Genomic DNA, 19,807 nt, shown 5'->3' on the forward strand with positions numbered 1-19,807 from the left:
GTAGCTCCCGAGTATGCTAATGCCATACCACACACACCGCTTGCCGAGGGTGTTCAACACCAAGAGCATCCGTCTGTATCCCCGCAACAACAGACTCCAACGCCCATTCCCACAGGTCCGTCCGTTTCTACTGTTTTTCCCGCATCTACAATTTCTATCTTACGTCCAACGAATCCTTTCTTGCCTAGCACCTCAGATGGTGCTACAGGAGGTACGACAGACATGTTTGCCACCCCGCCGCGAAATAAACAGACCCTTAGAGATTTAGCACTCCAACGTACACCCCAACTAGCGACATCCGACATGTTTAAAGAACAGCTTGTAGATTGTAGATACGATCCAGTGCCAGGTAAACAGGATAGATTACTAATATCATCACTACGTATACGACGAGCTACATTGTATTTAATGACGATACCAGGAATGGTTGAACTCCTAGACAATATATATCGCTTTGTTCAACCAGGGCGAGGTCCAGAAAGTATTAACGAAGCTATGGAGTACCAGAAAGTGGATGTACAAAGACAACTACTCCGTTTTTTTATAAATTGCGTAATTAGGAATCAAGACAGGCCTGGGGCAGATCATGATACCATGCAAAGACTTGCCAAATGGGGTCAGAACATATCAGAAGAGAAACATGATAAACAGGCGTGTATAATCGCCATGTATCGAAAGATCCGCAAGGAAGTAGAACGAATACATAAAGAAAGACGAGAAGCAGACAGAATTGAATCAGAGGAAGAGGAGGAGCAAGAATCAGAACAATTAGAAACGATAGCTTACGTAGGTAGAGGAAGACCCCATAATAATACTAGAGGCTTTAATGATCTGATACGTCCGATACATCCAGAGTGTAATAGACATTTTCCAAACCCTATGTTAAATACAAGATCCCCTGAACACCTATTCCAAGCCGCTGATAAATTACTCCGAGATCGAAGGGGGTACCACATGCTCGATTCCATGGACGAACAAGAATTAGCCAGGTCAGCAGTACAATGGGCGGATAGTCCCAGCGAATACAATGATAATGTACTAGCACACACGTTTCTGAATCTTGCCCCATACGAACAGCGTTTAGCTAGTATATACATGATTCAACACCTCCTTATATTATATAAAAGCCAACACTCCGATCCAGGACCCTTACCTGACATATTGACAGAACTACTCACGAATAAATGGAGAGGGTCAGGTACTGATTTGATTAAAGAAATTCTAGAATTTCGAAACCAGTATATAACTTTCGTATGCCCAGAACACGTTTCAGTTCCCATCATGGGAAGAAAAATGTATCACATAGATAGACAGAATCCGTTACGCGAAGTACACCCAATCAGAGGTGAAGGTAATAACTTTACACGCGTGTTTGTGTACACGCCTATAACTAAAATCGAATTATTAGAAATGAAGAAAGTAGTACCCAGCCATGACAAGGATCCAGCAGGTTTCCACCGTGAGATAAAAGACATGTTACTCATGGGAGAGTATACCTACCCCGACATCATGAAAATATTAAAGGTCCTATTACCCGCCGGTGTTTACGAGAAACTCAAAGAAAAGGAATGGGAGGTGGGAGACCAAAAGATAGATTGGACAGCATTAGAAAACGAAGAAAGGGCCCGAGCCGCAGGAGCAGGGCTTGGGGAAAAGACTACAGCATTACCAGGATTACTAGTGCAGGTACTGCCACGTTTATTAACTACGAAAAGGGAAGACTGGGGTGCAATCTCAGCCTGTAAACAAAAGCAAGATGAAGACACTAGTGATTTCTATTCCCGATTTGAAAAATGTTTTGGTATTAATAGTGGCATAAAAGCAAGCAGCGAGTCATATCCACATCTGTTTGTGACGAAATTAGTTGAAAATTCCCTACCACAAGTCAAGAATAGAGTATTGAAATTCGAAAGTACCTGGCAAGGTAATACCCCATCACAGATGTTACAGATGTTACAATATCACCACAATAGAATTAGAGAAGAACAAGAACATGAACAGAGACGTATGAAAGATACGAAAATGAAAATGCTTGTTGCCCAGTCAGTTCCAGCCGATGGTCATCAAAGGGGTGATTCCGTAGGTCCAACGAAAGGGACATGCAACTATTGTAAACAACAAGGTCATTATATACACGATTGTCCAGTCCTGAAACATAATGTTGCCACAGGTAGAACCAAGGAAAGACCACGACCACCTAGACAGGATCAGAATCAACAACAAATCCCTCAGCATGTACAACTTAGGTCAGCTCCGCAACAACTAGCTCTGCAACAGGCAGCTCCACAACAGACCGTAGCACCACCACAAGCGCAGCCTATTGCTGCAACACAAGCAACGACACAACAGATGTATCAGTATGCACAAGCAGATTATCCCGATTATCAGCGATACACATGAAATAGCCTAGAGAGGGAAGTTGGCTTACCCCTTATCGAGGTTCCTGTAGACCAAGAGGGACCTTATGTACATAGTGAACTATTAGGGGGAAGACAGAAAGTTTTTACTTGATACAGGGGCCAGCAGAACAACTATACGACGCAGTGAAGTTCCAGGGGCACCCCTCTCAGGCTCACAGAATATTTCCCTTGGATTCTCAGGAAAACCTATAATTAATGACGTGACACAACCTCTTCCACTCACGGTTGGCCCATTGACACGTACCACAGATTTATTGCTTACTAAATCATGCCCAGAAAACTTGTTAGGTATAAAAACATTGAAAGCTCTAGGAGCCATAATATGTTGTTCTCCGGAAGGAGTACGACTATTTTTACGTGACTTTAAGGGTCACTACGTGTCCAGGGACATGGATCACCGGCTGCAGAATTTACCTACACATTTATGGGCACAAGGCCCCACTGATGTTGGTTGCATGAACATTACACCATATCGTGTCACACTAAAAACAGGAGTAGTACTACCACGAATGCGACAATACAAGTTACCACCAGATGCTGTTGTGGCTTTGCTGCAAATCATTGACGAGCTCATTGCACAAGGAGTGGTTGTCGAAACCGACTCCAATGTATGTAATTCCCCGATAATTCCAATTCTTAAAAGAACGGATCCAAAAGCACCACCAGTATATCGATTAGTTATTGATCTGCGCGAACTAAATAAATGTATTGTACCACAATACCCTGTGGTCCCAAATATCTCTTCATTACTCACAGCTATTGACTCAGAAGCAACGTTCTTCACTGTAATTGATCTCAAGAATGCTTTCTTTAGCGTCCCAATAGATTCGGAAAGTCAATATCTGTTCGGATTCAGTTTAAATGGACGAAGTTTTAAATTCACACGCGCACCTCAAGGATTTACAGAAAGCCCCAGCATCTATAGCCAAGCCCTGAAACGAGAACTTGATAGTATCCACATGCCAGTTAACACTGCCTTGCTTCAATATGTCGATGATCTGCTGATCACCGCCCGAAGCGAACCTGAATGTGAAAAAGCGTCACTGACGGTTTTAAATTTCCTGGCCGACAAGGGGCACAAGGTGTCCCCTTCTAAGCTGCAATTCTGTGTCCAGCGAGTTGTTTACCTTGGGCACTCGCTGTCCAAGGAGGGAAGACAGCTTACACCTGATCGCATCCAGTTAATAGCTAACATGCCACCACCCAAGACACAAAAGGAGGTGCGGGCTTTTATAGGTCTCACTTCATACTGTAGGCAGTGGATCCCTCAATATGCATTTCTAGCAAAATCACTCATCCAGTTGACAACACAGGAGGCAGCCACATCGATTGTCCTCCCTTGGACTCAAGAACATACACACGCCTTTGAAAGCTTAAAGAAAGCTTTATGCCAAGCACCTGTTTTAGCAACACCATGTTACAGTAAACAGTTTACACTCTTTGTTACAGAACGCGACGGTACTGCCTTGTCAGTACTCACTCAGGAACAAGCAGGATCACACAAACCATGTGCTTATTTCTCTAGTACATTAGATCCAGTAGCTCAGGCTCTTCCTGCATGCCTGAAATCGGTGGCAGCAACAGCTTTAGCAATCAGACAAAGCGATGCCATAGTGTTAGGACATCAATTAACAGTACAAGTACCACACGCAGTAGAGGTTCTCTTGAACCGCACACAAACACAACACTTGACTATAGCGAGACTCACCGGTTACGAATTGACATTGTTTCAGCCACACATAGAAATCAGACGTTGTAATACGTTAAATCCTGCCACACTGTTGCCAGTAGGCGGAACAGATCCATTGGCACATGATTGTGTCGAAGTCATTACTATCACGACAAAACCCAGACAAGACTTGACAGATATCCCTTTATCGGATCCAGACCTGACATTGTATGTAGATGGTTCATGTATGAGAACAAGTACAGGAGAGTTAGTGGCCGCTTATGCAGTCACAACAGACACTGAAGTCATTGAAACAAATTGTATTAACACTTTGTCAGCTCAAGCAGCAGAGCGCATCGCTCTGACACAAGCCTGTATTCAAGCCAAAAATAAGAAAGTCAACATATACACAGATTCACGTTATGCATTCGGAGTCGTCCATGACTTCGGCGTACTGTGGCGAGAGAGAGGTTATTTGACTTCTCACGGTGCCCACATCCAACACGGACCCCTCATTCAAGCCCTATTAGACGCGATTCATCTACCTACTGCAATATCGATTATGAAATGCAAAGCTCATACAAAAGCTACCGATATCATTTCTCAGGGTAATGACCTAGCTGACAGAACAGCTAAACAGACTGCTCAGAACCAGACTCATACAACTGACGCGACAAAGACAATAGTTCCGACACCAACCCATTGCATGACAGTCAAGGACCCCGCCCTTGATGTAATTGACATACAGACACATGCTACACCGGAGGAAATAAAGAAATGGACTGAATTAGGAGGGATCCAAACGGATCAAGGATGGATGACGAAGGAAAAATCTATATGGTTTCTTCCCGACTCCATGGTCCAAGTCATCATTAACACAATACATAGTCCAGCGCACCTAGGAGAAAAAGCTATGCTAGACAGCATTCAACACATCTGGTTTAACAAACATTTACGAGCCGCAGCTAAACAGAAAGTACGCACCTGTATGATATGTTGTCAGTTCAATCCAGGTAAAAGCATCCCCGTAGACCAGGGTGGATTTCAACCTCCCGATCATGCTTTTGAAGTCCTCCAGATGGATTATATCCAGATGGAACGATGTCGAGGATTCAAATATGTTCTCGTAGTTGTCTGTGCTCTTTCTCGTTGGACAGAAGCCTACCCGGTTTCAGATTACACTGCCCCGACTACTGCCAAACAGTTAGTTCGAGAATTCTTCCCACGGTACGGTTTACCACGTGTTGTCTACTCAGATAACGGCCAGCCATTCTCATCCGAACTAATGAAACACGTTTCCCTTTTGTTAGGCTACCAATGGAAATTCCACTGTGTCCGACATCCCGAGGCAGCAGGTCTCGTGGAACGTCATAATCAAACCCTGAAAATTAGATTGTCCAAAATATGTAGAGAAAAAGGTGTCGATTGGATAGTAGCCTTACCAGTTGCGCTCTTTTACATGAGAATGGTAGCACATTCTCGAACAGGGCTATCCCCGTATGAGGTGATCTTCGGTAGACCACCAAATATGTGGGGGACGCCTATACCTCGCAAAATCACTGATGTTGACTGTAATATGCTGACAGATTACCTGGCTTCCTTGATGTCTGCACTACAATCTTGTCGTTCACAGGTAGCTGCAGCTTTTCCTGATAACACTGAGGTGAAGCCCCATGACGTGGTTCCAGGCGACCTGGTTCTGGTCCGGAACGTCGACCGGAAGACCCAATTGGAGCCTAGGTGGAAATCGCCAAAACTGGTTCTACTAACCACAAGGACAGCTGTGAAGATCGAGGGACGTAAAGGGTGGTTGCATTCGAGTCATATCAAGAAATTTTATGGACTACCGTCTAGTGTGAACGCTCAGCCCTGCATTCCCTCACAGACAGACTCAAAGCTCCCCTTGGTTGAACCAACAAAAACTGAACTTTATAAACTGAAGTTAAGATCTAGCAAGTCAGACAATTTGATTGTTTAAGTCCTCTCCAAGGTGAATCGGTTGAATTTGTCTCTGACATGTATCCTCTAGACCGGAATAGAGAAAGAAATCAACAGATGCAGCTTAAAAAGCATGCGTATTGTAAATCACTTCGTAGTCACTGCACAGTAACATTATTAATTTTGTTTTTTCTAAGTCTTCTGATCATCATTTCCAGTATACTACTGCATATGTATTACCCTATTTTTAAGCGTGCTTACAATGTTACTGCAGAACATTCTTTTAGCGAATTACCTCCGCATGAGTTGTCCTATAGATTTGCGCTGCGCAACAACACATTCATTAGTATGTTACATAATTCCCATCAGACCAGCAATGCCACAAATTGTTGGATATGTGGCCGACTCCCTCCCTATCAGAACTATAAGGGAGTTTTACCCCTCTTTCCATATCCGTTCACACACAATGGCTCCTGTGGAGCATGGTTTAGCTTGATTAATGCCCTAGATTCAAATTCCGCAGTTTATCAAGACAACTGGGTATGGGGAAACCTGAACCTAGTTTTGCTCAAAGTCTGCTACCCTAACAAGGAGGGACTTCCCAAAAGAACAGGAACTGATCTAGAAAATGAAGTATATGGATTAGGTAATTTTACACTTAACCTCATGATCCTGAGCGTTGAATCTGAAGCTACACCAATCTTGCCCGCCATGTCAGTATTCCCAGTAAAAGGGGAATTATGTGTAAGAAAGAATGGTTCCATACACATGGGCCATAGTAAATGCACCACTGTAATAAAATTCAGTGATCAAGGCAAGTCTACATTTAGAGCTTCCCGTCATTCCTACTTCATATGTGGCCAGACCGCATATATACGTCTACCTCTAGATTGGGATGGTACCGGTTACATAGCATTCCTTCTGCCACCTGTTTTCCTAGCCCCTCCTGATTATCACAGAAATACCCATTTAGTACACAAAAGACAGCAGAGAGATCTCCCAATTGTCGATTACACTGAAACAGCATGGGAGCAATACACAGATTTCAATAAAGGTTTCTTTCCCTATATAGGTACAGTCACTAATAGTAAGATGATACGTAGATTAACTAGAACCCTTGAAGCAGTAGTGAACGAGACTACTTCCGCCTTAGGCAATTTAACAGAAGAGCAGTCTGCTATGCGGATTGTTGTGCTTCAAAATCGTCTTGTCCTTGACGTCATCTTGGCCGATAGGGGCGGAGCTTGTAGGGTCATCGGATCAAGTTGCTGTGTTTTCATACCAGAAAATTCACCGTCAGTATATAAAGCCATAACTCGCCCCCATAAGATTGTGAGTCAGATACACCAGAGTCCAGGCACCTGGACTTGGTCCGGTTGGTTTTGGAGCGTGTTGTCAGCCTGGGGATGGAGAATACTATCCTTCCTAGGTATTGGCTTTCTCATACTATTCAGTTGCTGCTTATGTCTACAATGTGGGCCAGCGATTTGTGGTCTGTGTGCCACATCGTGTATCCCACATCCAAGTTTTCGTTCCAGATCCCGAAAGAAGAACAAATGATGCTATATGAGCAGATCGATAGATTGATGAAGATCGATATCTCCTGAGGGTCCGTAGGGGACAAGGAGGGAATGAGGAAATATGAATTTTGCGATCAGTTATGTCCCCTAACGTAGACCCCAACGGCTCCATGTGCATGCTATAAGTACATGTATGTTCCCTCCAGTTCCAGTTTTGAAGACGCAAATACATGTGCGTCCACCGTCAACATGTCCTCTTTCAGATCCGCCATGAATGGGTCAGATATTCCATTCCTAAGTATGAAAGGCCACCGACTTTATGTGGTTCACTTTCCACATTTTACAGATTCAGGCGAGTAGGCCCTGAATTCTGTCATCAAACCTTTCCTGCCTTCTGTCTCTGAAAGCTCCAGTCCGAGCCTGCATCTGTATCCATGAACTTTGTCCTACTCCCTGTGCGGCTAACGGTGCCTGATCCAGCCTGTCGCCTGCCAAACTGTATTTCACCTTCAAGATTATCTACTCCGCTCCTCATCCGATGCATTCCTGTCTAGTAGTTTAGGTAAACATTCCTCCAGCTACCGTGCTAAGGGCCAGGCCTCGCTGTCCTCATGCAAGTAATTCATAGCCCCTGTTACCATGGAAGATTCCTGCCCCCTCGCATCTCATGTAGACACTTAGACGCTTGTACGCGCACTAATAGTCAGTATAGAATAGATTCTATCCTAGAGACCTTTCCTTTTGGATAACACAGTTCTTTAAACATAGGATATTAGATATGATTTGGGATTAGGTTGACATGACCCCCTAGACTTCTGTCTCCACATGTAGAGCTAAATGTCAAGTCCCCTTCACCCTTTAGTTGCACGTCAATCACACGTCATGCGGCTGCGCGCGCATCTCTGCTGAATATTTCTGCTGACATTGCAGGATTCTCTTACGGATCCACCCACTTGTGACATCATGCATAATGACGTTTACTAAGTTACGCCTATATGTCCGCCTTTTTAGTTACGTATGCATATTTTATCTGTATTATCAGCTGTTACGCCTCTTGCATCTGTCTTAATGTAATGCTTTCCATATAAATACTATTACCTGTCAATAATGTAGGGCCTTCCTTCCTGAACTTTCGTGGTGATGGAATGTGAAGCCTGCAATTCGAATTGTATTTCCTTTGTAGAGGAATAAAGCCTTTTAGAACCTCTAATACCACGGATTCTGCCTCTTATATTTACTGAGTTATTCTTACTAGACTTTACCGCATAAAAAATAGTACCGGTAATGAAATATTTACCACAGAAATTGGCGCCCGAATAGGGACACTTTCTCATCTCACGCGCCGGAGGTGCGTTGCAGGCCCGGTCTCCTGCCACAGCTGAACGGACAAAAACGCGTACCTGCAGGATTTCCTGTATCTCCCTCCGGCCAAGCGGGGGTGACTGAGGCTGCGATCAACACCCAGACGAGGCGGTGAGAAGTGCGAAGTATCCCGACCAGAGCCTAGCTGAGAGAGCAAGATCCGAGGTATACGGAGGCCCACCAGGTTCCGAAGTTCCGAGTCCAGTCGAGTCGAGTCCAGTCCGGTCCAGTTTCAGTTCCGTTCCGAGGCCTTCCGTTCCGAGCTACCCGGTGAGTACCATTGCCGGGGAGGCATTTAACGTGCACATAGTCTGTGCCGGTCAAGACGGGTTTGGGTACACAAATCCGGTCTGCACTGTTTCAGCAGTGTATCTGTACTGTTTAGCAGTATATCTAGTATGTCTTGCATATAATTCAGTATTATCTAGTGCTAGTATTATGTTAGTAACCAGTTTCCTAATAGTTATCATTGTTCGTTAAATGTTAAATGTTAAATGTTTTAATACGTTTTACATATTGTGGTGTGAATGACTGTTCATTATAGTGTTTTTTGTATTAAGTGTGTCCAAGATTAAGTAACCAAGATCTAAAAATGCCGCTCTTTTCGAAATTAAGACAGATCAAAACTAGAAAAGGGGTACTCGAAGAAGCTGTTCCCATCCCACCTAGGGACACTCCAGGGTACTTTATGTATCATAAGCATGGCCTAGATGCCGTCTTATTTCTTGATTTATGGGTGGATTACACCAAGGATTTGCCAGAAAATCAGAGATGGCCCGCAGCGGGGACCTGGGATGCAGATAGCATCATGAGAGTAGAAGAAGAATTATGGAAAAAGAAAGCCAGACAGTCACAGAAGGATGCCATTGAATTATGGCGTAAAGAATCATATAGACGTACAGAAAAAGCGCTCAGACAGGAAGAGAAAGGGAGAGAGAATTCAAATAAAACCCGAGAAAATCTATTAATTGAGGAAGGTACCCGAGTAAAATCAGATCAAGTAGATAGACAAAGAAACACTCTTAGAAATGGTATGTATCCTCTTCTGGCCGAAGGGTTACCTAAGGCTACCCCGGAAATACCAAAAGACTTGACTCCTCCACTGCTCCCGATAAAAGCACATCCCAAAACACATCCCAAAACAGCAAAGGACGTTTTTCTTTCCTCCTATTTAGATGACGTAGCTCCCGAGTATGCTAATGCCATACCACACACACCGCTTGCCGAGGGTGTTCAACACCAAGAGCATCCGTCTGTATCCCCGCAACAACAGACTCCTACGCCCATTCCCACAGGTCCGTCCGTTTCTACTGTTTTTCCCGCATCTACAATTTCTATCTTACGTCCAACGAATCCTTTCTTGCCTAGCACCTCAGATGGTGCTACAGGAGGTACGACAGACATGTTTGCCACCCCGCCGCGAAATAAACAGACCCTTAGAGATTTAGCACTCCAACGTACACCCCAACTAGCGACATCCGACATGTTTAAAGAACAGCTTGTAGATTGTAGATACGATCCAGTGCCAGGTAAACAGGATAGATTACTAATATCATCACTACGTATACGACGAGCTACATTGTATTTAATGACGATACCAGGAATGGTTGAACTCCTAGACAATATATATCGCTTTGTTCAACCAGGGCGAGGTCCCGAAAGTATTAACGAAGCTATGGAGTACCAGAAAGTGGATGTACAAAGACAACTACTCCGTTTTTTTATAAATTGCGTAATTAGGAATCAAGACAGGCCTGGGGCAGATCATGATACCATGCAAAGACTTGCCAAATGGGGTCAGAACATATCAGAAGAGAAACATGATAAACAGGCGTGTATAATCGCCATGTATCGAAAGATCCGCAAGGAAGTAGAACGAATACATAAAGAAAGACGAGAAGCAGACAGAATTGAATCAGAGGAAGAGGAGGAGCAAGAATCAGAACAATTAGAAACGATAGCTTACGTAGGTAGAGGAAGACCCCATAATAATACTAGAGGCTTTAATGATCTGATACGTCCGATACATCCAGAGTGTAATAGACATTTTCCAAACCCTATGTTAAATACAAGATCCCCTGAACACCTATTCCAAGCCGCTGATAAATTACTCCGAGATCGAAGGGGGTACCACATGCTCGATTCCATGGACGAACAAGAATTAGCCAGGTCAGCAGTACAATGGGCGGATAGTCCCAGCGAATACAATGATAATGTACTAGCACACACGTTTCTGAATCTTGCCCCATACGAACAGCGTTTAGCTAGTATATACATGATTCAACACCTCCTTATATTATATAAAAGCCAACACTCCGATCCAGGACCCTTACCTGACATATTGACAGAACTACTCACGAATAAATGGAGAGGGTCAGGTACTGATTTGATTAAAGAAATTCTAGAATTTCGAAACCAGTATATAACTTTCGTATGCCCAGAACACGTTTCAGTTCCCATCATGGGAAGAAAAATGTATCACATAGATAGACAGAATCCGTTACGCGAAGTACACCCAATCAGAGGTGAAGGTAATAACTTTACACGCGTGTTTGTGTACACGCCTATAACTAAAATCGAATTATTAGAAATGAAGAAAGTAGTACCCAGCCATGACAAGGATCCAGCAGGTTTCCACCGTGAGATAAAAGACATGTTACTCATGGGAGAGTATACCTACCCCGACATCATGAAAATATTAAAGGTCCTATTACCCGCCGGTGTTTACGAGAAACTCAAAGAAAAGGAATGGGAGGTGGGAGACCAAAAGATAGATTGGACAGCATTAGAAAACGAAGAAAGGGCCCGAGCCGCAGGAGCAGGGCTTGGGGAAAAGACTACAGCATTACCAGGATTACTAGTGCAGGTACTGCCACGTTTATTAACTACGAAAAGGGAAGACTGGGGTGCAATCTCAGCCTGTAAACAAAAGCAAGATGAAGACACTAGTGATTTCTATTCCCGATTTGAAAAATGTTTTGGTATTAATAGTGGCATAAAAGCAAGCAGCGAGTCATATCCACATCTGTTTGTGACGAAATTAGTTGAAAATTCCCTACCACAAGTCAAGAATAGAGTATTGAAATTCGAAAGTACCTGGCAAGGTAATACCCCATCACAGATGTTACAGATGTTACAATATCACCACAATAGAATTAGAGAAGAACAAGAACATGAACAGAGACGTATGAAAGATACGAAAATGAAAATGCTTGTTGCCCAGTCAGTTCCAGCCGATGGTCATCAAAGGGGTGATTCCGTAGGTCCAACGAAAGGGACATGCAACTATTGTAAACAACAAGGTCATTATATACACGATTGTCCAGTCCTGAAACATAATGTTGCCACAGGTAGAACCAAGGAAAGACCACGACCACCTAGACAGGATCAGAATCAACAACAAATCCCTCAGCATGTACAACTTAGGTCAGCTCCGCAACAACTAGCTCTGCAACAGGCAGCTCCACAACAGACCGTAGCACCACCACAAGCGCAGCCTATTGCTGCAACACAAGCAACGACACAACAGATGTATCAGTATGCACAAGCAGATTATCCCGATTATCAGCGATACACATGAAATAGCCTAGAGAGGGAAGTTGGCTTACCCCTTATCGAGGTTCCTGTAGACCAAGAGGGACCTTATGTACATAGTGAACTATTAGGGGAAGACAGAAAGTTTTTACTTGATACAGGGGCCAGCAGAACAACTATACGACGCAGTGAAGTTCCAGGGGCACCCCTCTCAGGCTCACAGAATATTTCCCTTGGATTCTCAGGAAAACCTATAATTAATGACGTGACACAACCTCTTCCACTCACGGTTGGCCCATTGACACGTACCACAGATTTATTGCTTACTAAATCATGCCCAGAAAACTTGTTAGGTATAAAAACATTGAAAGCTCTAGGAGCCATAATATGTTGTTCTCCGGAAGGAGTACGACTATTTTTACGTGACTTTAAGGGTCACTACGTGTCCAGGGACATGGATCACCGGCTGCAGAATTTACCTACACATTTATGGGCACAAGGCCCCACTGATGTTGGTTGCATGAACATTACACCATATCGTGTCACACTAAAAACAGGAGTAGTACTACCACGAATGCGACAATACAAGTTACCACCAGATGCTGTTGTGGCTTTGCTGCAAATCATTGACGAGCTCATTGCACAAGGAGTGGTTGTCGAAACCGACTCCAATGTATGTAATTCCCCGATAATTCCGATTCTTAAAAGAACGGATCCAAAAGCACCACCAGTATATCGATTAGTTATTGATCTGCGCGAACTAAATAAATGTATTGTACCACAATACCCTGTGGTCCCAAATATCTCTTCATTACTCACAGCTATTGACTCAGAAGCAACGTTCTTCACTGTAATTGATCTCAAGAATGCTTTCTTTAGCGTCCCAATAGATTCGGAAAGTCAATATCTGTTCGGATTCAGTTTAAATGGACGAAGTTTTAAATTCACACGCGCACCTCAAGGATTTACAGAAAGCCCCAGCATCTATAGCCAAGCCCTGAAACGAGAACTTGATAGTATCCACATGCCAGTTAACACTGCCTTGCTTCAATATGTCGATGATCTGCTGATCACCGCCCGAAGCGAACCTGAATGTGAAAAAGCGTCACTGACGGTTTTAAATTTCCTGGCCGACAAGGGGCACAAGGTGTCCCCTTCTAAGCTGCAATTCTGTGTCCAGCGAGTTGTTTACCTTGGGCACTCGCTGTCCAAGGAGGGAAGACAGCTTACACCTGATCGCATCCAGTTAATAGCTAACATGCCACCACCCAAGACACAAAAGGAGGTGCGGGCTTTTATAGGTCTCACTTCATACTGTAGGCAGTGGATCCCTCAATATGCATTTCTAGCAAAATCACTCATCCAGTTGACAACACAGGAGGCAGCCACATCGATTGTCCTCCCTTGGACTCAAGAACATACACACGCCTTTGAAAGCTTAAAGAAAGCTTTATGCCAAGCACCTGTTTTAGCAACACCATGTTACAGTAAACAGTTTACACTCTTTGTTACAGAACGCGACGGTACTGCCTTGTCAGTACTCACTCAGGAACAAGCAGGATCACACAAACCATGTGCTTATTTCTCTAGTACATTAGATCCAGTAGCTCAGGCTCTTCCTGCATGCCTGAAATCGGTGGCAGCAACAGCTTTAGCAATCAGACAAAGCGATGCCATAGTGTTAGGACATCAATTAACAGTACAAGTACCACACGCAGTAGAGGTTCTCTTGAACCGCACACAAACACAACACTTGACTATAGCGAGACTCACCGGTTACGAATTGACATTGTTTCAGCCACACATAGAAATCAGACGTTGTAATACGTTAAATCCTGCCACACTGTTGCCAGTAGGCGGAACAGATCCATTGGCACATGATTGTGTCGAAGTCATTACTATCACGACAAAACCCAGACAAGACTTGACAGATATCCCTTTATCGGATCCAGACCTGACATTGTATGTAGATGGTTCATGTATGAGAACAAGTACAGGAGAGTTAGTGGCCGCTTATGCAGTCACAACAGACACTGAAGTCATTGAAACAAATTGTATTAACACTTTGTCAGCTCAAGCAGCAGAGCGCATCGCTCTGACACAAGCCTGTATTCAAGCCAAAAATAAGAAAGTCAACATATACACAGATTCACGTTATGCATTCGGAGTCGTCCATGACTTCGGCGTACTGTGGCGAGAGAGAGGTTATTTGACTTCTCACGGTGCCCACATCCAACACGGACCCCTCATTCAAGCCCTATTAGACGCGATTCATCTACCTACTGCAATATCGATTATGAAATGCAAAGCTCATACAAAAGCTACCGATATCATTTCTCAGGGTAATGACCTAGCTGACAGAACAGCTAAACAGACTGCTCAGAACCAGACTCATACAACTGACGCGACAAAGACAATAGTTCCGACACCAACCCATTGCATGACAGTCAAGGACCCCGCCCTTGATGTAATTGACATACAGACACATGCTACACCGGAGGAAATAAAGAAATGGACTGAATTAGGAGGGATCCAAACGGATCAAGGATGGATGACGAAGGAAAAATCTATATGGTTTCTTCCCGACTCCATGGTCCAAGTCATCATTAACACAATACATAGTCCAGCGCACCTAGGAGAAAAAGCTATGCTAGACAGCATTCAACACATCTGGTTTAACAAACATTTACGAGCCGCAGCTAAACAGAAAGTACGCACCTGTATGATATGTTGTCAGTTCAATCCAGGTAAAAGCATCCCCGTAGACCAGGGTGGATTTCAACCTCCCGATCATGCTTTTGAAGTCCTCCAGATGGATTATATCCAGATGGAACGATGTCGAGGATTCAAATATGTTCTCGTAGTTGTCTGTGCTCTTTCTCGTTGGACAGAAGCCTACCCGGTTTCAGATTACACTGCCCCGACTACTGCCAAACAGTTAGTTCGAGAATTCTTCCCACGGTACGGTTTACCACGTGTTGTCTACTCAGATAACGGCCAGCCATTCTCATCCGAACTAATGAAACACGTTTCCCTTTTGTTAGGCTACCAATGGAAATTCCACTGTGTCCGACATCCCGAGGCAGCAGGTCTCGTGGAACGTCATAATCAAACCCTGAAAATTAGATTGTCCAAAATATGTAGAGAAAAAGGTGTCGATTGGATAGTAGCCTTACCAGTTGCGCTCTTTTACATGAGAATGGTAGCACATTCTCGAACAGGGCTATCCCCGTATGAGGTGATCTTCGGTAGACCACCAAATATGTGGGGGACGCCTATACCTCGCAAAATCACTGATGTTGACTGTAATATGCTGACAGATTACCTGGCTTCCTTGATGTCTGCACTACAATCTTGTCGTTCACAGGTAGCTGCAGCTTTTCCTGATAACACTGAGGTGAAGCCCCATGACGTGGTTCCAGGCGACCTGGTTCTGGTCCGGAACGTCGACCGGAAGACCCAATTGGAGCCTAGGTGGAAATCGCCAAAACTGGTTCTACTAACCACAAGGACAGCTGTGAAGATCGAGGGACGTAAAGGGTGGTTGCATTCGAGTCATATCAAGAAATTTTATGGACTACCGTCTAGTGTGAACGCTCAGCCCTGCATTCCCTCACAGACAGACTCAAAGCTCCCCTTGGTTGAACCAACAAAAACTGAACTTTATAAACTGAAGTTAAGATCTAGCAAGTCAGACAATTTGATTGTTTAAGTCCTCTCCAAGGTGAATCGGTTGAATTTGTCTCTGACATGTATCCTCTAGACCGGAATAGAGAAAGAAATCAACAGATGCAGCTTAAAAAGCATGCGTATTGTAAATCACTTCGTAGTCACTGCACAGTAACATTATTAATTTTGTTTTTTCTAAGTCTTCTGATAATCATTTCCAGTATACTACTGCATATGTATTACCCTATTTTTAAGCGTGCTTACAATGTTACTGCAGAACATTCTTTTAGCGAATTACCTCCGCATGAGTTGTCCTATAGATTTGCGCTGCGCAACAACACATTCATTAGTATGTTACATCATTCCCATCAGACCAGCAATGCCACAAATTGTTGGATATGTGGCCGACTCCCTCCCTATCAGAACTATAAGGGAGTTTTACCCCTCTTTCCATATCCGTTCACACACAATGGCTCCTGTGGAGCATGGTTTAGCTTGATTAATGCCTAGATTCAAATTCCGCAGTTTATCAAGACAACTGGGTATGGGGAAACCTGAACCTAGTTTTGCTCAAAGTCTGCTACCCTAACAAGGAGGGACTTCCCAAAAGAACAGGAACTGATCTAGAAAATGAAGTATATGGATTAGGTAATTTTACACTTAACCTCATGATCCTGAACGTTGAATCTGAAGCTACACCAATCTTGCCCGCCATGTCAGTATTCCCAGTAAAAGGGGAATTATGTGTAAGAAAGAATGGTTCCATACACATGGGCCATAGTAAATGCACCACTGTAATAAAATTCAGTGATCAAGGCAAGTCTACATTTAGAGCTTCCCGTCATTCCTACTTCATATGTGGCCAGACCGCATATATACGTCTACCTCTAGATTGGGATGGTACCGGTTACATAGCATTCCTTCTGCCACCTGTTTTCCTAGCCCCTCCTGATTATCACAGAAATACCCATTTAGTACACAAAAGACAGCAGAGAGATCTCCCAATTGTCGATTACACTGAAACAGCATGGGAGCAATACACAGATTTCAATAAAGGTTTCTTTCCCTATATAGGTACAGTCACTAATAGTAAGCTGATACGTAGATTAACTAGAACCCTTGAAGCAGTAGTGAACGAGACTACTTCCGCCTTAGGCAATTTAACAGAAGAGCAGTCTGCTATGCGGATTGTTGTGCTTCAAAATCGTCTTGTCCTTGACGTCATCTTGGCCGATAGGGGCGGAGCTTGTAGGGTCATCGGATCAAGTTGCTGTGTTTTCATACCAGAAAATTCACCGTCAGTATATAAAGCCATAACTCGCCTCCATAAGATTGTGAGTCAGATACACCAGAGTCCAGGCACCTGGACTTGGTCCGGTTGGTTTTGGAGCGTGTTGTCAGCCTGGGGATGGAGAATACTATCCTTCCTAGGTATTGGCTTTCTCATACTATTCAGTTGCTGCTTATGTCTACAATGTGGGCCAGCGATTTGTGGTCTGTGTGCCACATCGTGTATCCCACATCCAAGTTTTCGTTCCAGATCCCGAAAGAAGAACAAATGATGCTATATGAGCAGATCGATAGATTGATGAAGATCGATATCTCCTGAGGGTCCGTAGGGGACAAGGAGGGAATGAGGAAATATGAATTTTGCGATCAGTTATGTCCCCTAACGTAGACCCCAACGGCTCCATGTGCATGCTATAAGTACATGTATGTTCCCTCCAGTTCCAGTTTTGAAGACGCAAATACATGTGCGTCCACCGTCAACATGTCCTCTTTCAGATCCGCCATGAATGGGTCAGATATTCCATTCCTAAGTATGAAAGGCCACCGACTTTATGTGGTTCACTTTCCACATTTTACAGATTCAGGCGAGTAGGCCCTGAATTCTGTCATCAAACCTTTCCTGCCTTCTGTCTCTGAAAGCTCCAGTCCGAGCCTGCATCTGTATCCATGAACTTTGTCCTACTCCCTGTGCGGCTAACGGTGCCTGATCCAGCCTGTCGCCTGCCAAACTGTATTTCACCTTCAAGATTATCTACTCCGCTCCTCATCCGATGCATTCCTGTCTAGTAGTTTAGGTAAACATTCCTCCAGCTACCGTGCTAAGGGCCAGGCCTCGCTGTCCTCATGCAAGTAATTCATAGCCCCTGTTACCATGGAAGATTCCTGCCCCCTCGCATCTCATGTAGACACTTAGACGCTTGTACGCGCACTAATAGTCAGTATAGAATAGATTCTATCCTAGAGACCTTTCCTTTTGGATAACACAGTTCTTTAAACATAGGATATTAGATATGATTTGGGATTAGGTTGACATGACCCCCTAGACTTCTGTCTCCACATGTAGAGCTAAATGTCAAGTCCCCTTCACCCTTTAGTTGCACGTCAATCACACGTCATGCGGCTGCGCGCGCATCTCTGCTGAATATTTCTGCTGACATTGCAGGATTCTCTTACGGATCCACCCACTTGTGACATCATGCATAATGACGTTTACTAAGTTACGCCTATATGTCCGCCTTTTTAGTTACGTATGCATATTTTATCTGTATTATCAGCTGTTACGCCTCTTGCATCTGTCTTAATGTAATGCTTTCCATATAAATACTATTACCTGTCAATAATGTAGGGCCTTCCTTCCTGAACTTTCGTGGTGATGGAATGTGAAGCCTGCAATTCGAATTGTATTTCCTTTGTAGAGGAATAAAGCCTTTTAGAACCTCTAATACCACGGATTCTGCCTCTTATATTTACTGAGTTATTCTTACTAGACTTTACCGCATAAAAAATAGTACCGGTAATGAAATATTTACCACAAGAGAAGGAATGCTTGGAGTGTGAGACGAATCGCCCGGAGCTCCAGAAGGTTGATGTGCATCTCAGACTTCGCCAGAGATCATAGGCTTCTGATCTCCGCCTCCCCCATATGGCCGCCACATCCCAGAAGCGATGCATCTGTCACCACTGTGAAATCTGGTTGGGGAAGGGAGAGGGATCTGCTGTTGACCCAATCCTGCTTTGTTAACCACCACTGCAATTGGCGTGCAGTGCCCTCTGAGATCTGGACGCAATCGGGAAAGATTCCCCTGATGCTGTGCCCACAGGAACGTCAAGTCCCACTGCATAGCCCGCATATGCCACCTGGCATGATCCACCAGCAGGGTGCAGGAGGCCATGAGGCCCAGCAGCCGCAGGGTCATTCTGACCGACACCCAGGATAGAGGCTGAAAGATCAGAATCATATCCCGAATATCCCGGACTTGCTGCTCGGGAGGATAGTGCCGAAACTGCTTTGTGTCCAGAACTGCTCCGATACAGAGGAGTTTCTAAGAGGGACTCATGTGTGACTTTGGCACGTTGATAGAGAACCCCAGCGAATACAGGAGGGCCGCCGTAGTATGGAGGTGGGAGACGACAGCCTGGGGCGAGCCCGCCTTCAACAGCCAGTCGTCAAGATAGGGAGACTGGAACTCCTGATCTGCGCAGATGAGCTGCAACCACTGCCATCACTTTCATGACACTCGAGGGGCATTGGTAAGGCCAAAGGGAAGCACGGTAAACTGATCATGCTCGTGGTCCACCATGAGCCATAGGTAACGCCTGTGGGCTGGCATGACGGGAATGTGGAAATAGGAGTAATGCAAGTCCAATGCTACCATCCAGTCTCCAGGGTCGAGGGCAGACAGAAC

At 44.3% G+C, this 19,807-nt stretch overlaps 1 protein-coding gene across 6 annotated transcripts in view; it reads right to left on the reverse strand.

Moving 5' to 3' along the window:
* Positions 1 to 19,807, reverse strand: part of RAD51 (RAD51 recombinase) — a 242,011-nt gene that overhangs the window by 60,880 nt on the left and 161,324 nt on the right. The gene's annotated exons all lie outside the window — the stretch shown is intronic.

This window comes from Triturus cristatus, chromosome 9 (assembly GCF_964204655.1).
Source record: "Triturus cristatus chromosome 9, aTriCri1.1, whole genome shotgun sequence".
Classification (NCBI taxonomy): Eukaryota; Metazoa; Chordata; class Amphibia; order Caudata; family Salamandridae; genus Triturus; species Triturus cristatus.